This window comes from Sciurus carolinensis, chromosome 5, assembly GCF_902686445.1.
Source record: "Sciurus carolinensis chromosome 5, mSciCar1.2, whole genome shotgun sequence".
Classification (NCBI taxonomy): Eukaryota; Metazoa; Chordata; class Mammalia; order Rodentia; family Sciuridae; genus Sciurus; species Sciurus carolinensis.
In genome coordinates this window covers 148765800-148767590 of record NC_062217.1, presented here as the reverse complement: position 1 = coordinate 148767590, position 1791 = coordinate 148765800, and positions in this window count along the sequence as shown.

Sequence of the window (1791 nt, the reverse complement as noted above, 5' to 3'; positions counted from 1 at the left end):
GTTGGAATTTTCGAGTCTTCTTTATGGAAAAAGGCAGAAATTACACACAGTGTTTTCTCCCAACAGCAGGTCAAGGACTAGCTTGTGGAATAAGAGTGGGGAGGAGGTGCTCAAGGAACCCAGCAAGCTGATTCACAAGAATCATTTCATTGAACCCTTGCTGTGAGTCTGTGAAGTGGGTACTGCATGATTCCATTTTAAAGATGCAGAACATGAGATATAAAAAGACCAAATGACTTGTCCACCATCATAGCAACCAGCAAATTGTGTAACTGGGAGATGGTCATAGAAATGTGATGCTGGAACCCAAGCTCAGGACACTGTTGACCTGGGACCCCGCAGTGCTCTGACCTCACTGTTCTCATCAGGACATAATCTCTGGGTCTGTTTGAGTCCTACCAGGAGAGCTTGGAGTCATGCAGGCTCTACATTCACCCAGGTTGCTTCCATGACCAGGTCTCCCCATTGCTGTCCCATCCTCCTCTGGAAAGAGGGGGAGCTAAGGAGTTCTGTGCAATGACTGGTTTCTAGGAAGAGAGGCAACTGGGATTGCCTGGGAGTAGGACAGAACTCTGCCCTCTGGTCTCAGGGGCAGGCCAACTACCTGACCAGTGACCAGGCACCTCCATTCCATTCCTGGTTCCCTGGCCAGTGGGAAGGTGCTGAATGAGCCTCGGTGATCTCAGAAGTAGAAGCTCATGTGGTGATGACCCAGAAGTGTCGTGTGGAATCCAAGTCCACCTGTGCTGCTCCTCTTCAGGCTCTCTCAGCAAGGTCAGCTCTGCTAAATTACTTTCCAGTTGCAGGTTTACTCTGTCCTAGTCCAATCCAGACTGCTAAATGAACTACTACAGACTGGGTGACTTTTTCAACAGAAATGTATTTCTCATGGTTTTGATGGCTGGAAGTCTCAAAGGAAGCACCCGCAGATTTGTTCATGTTGTAGTGATGTTTACAAGGTGGACGTGATCATATATATTTATGTTAGCCCGACAATGTAGAAAATATTATAGAAGGGAGAAAGGAACAGAAGTATTAGACTTCCCATGAGCTTCCATTGGGCAATTCTTGTGGTGGACAACATATCCATGCCTCTGGATGATGGACCTCAGCACAGGACATTTTCAACTCCAGAGGAAGGACACAAACCAGACCAGCCTGGGAGAAGCAGGGAAGACTTCCTGGAAGAGAGCCTAATGGGAAATCCTAGCTAGGTGTGAAGAGCAGGTAACAGTTCTAAGGCCATAGGAGGGAAAGAGACTCTAAAATGACACTTCACTGACTAGGATCCTCAAACATGGCTCCTCCCAGGCCACAGGCTTAAGAGATGGTGCCTCAGGTCCTCAGCTGGGCAGCCCTGGAGGAGAAAAGAGGTCAGTGCATCCATCCAGCCCAACTCCCTGGGTTACCAGATGTGTGTCTGTACATGCACACAGCTGCTTCTGACTCCCTTCTCACTCTAGCCCTTCTCCCCTGTTTCTCCCCTGCCCAATACAGAACTGGAGTGTGTGAGAGGGGCATACACAGGCATGTTTGCAGCCACAGGTTCCTGGACTAAGCGGGAGGACTCTATCAGGCTACTACTACCTATCTCTGGGAACTTGCAGCAGTTCTTCAAATCAAAGAGTGAGGGTAACTGGACAGCTAATGTCTTAGGGCAGTGTAGACATTGGGGGTTGATGACCAGGGCAGGCAGGACCTGGGAACAAAGGTCTTAGGACAGGGTCAGGGCTGGAGATCCGTGCGGTGGACTGACCTAGCAAGGATGGCTCTTCCCAGAACACAGGCCAC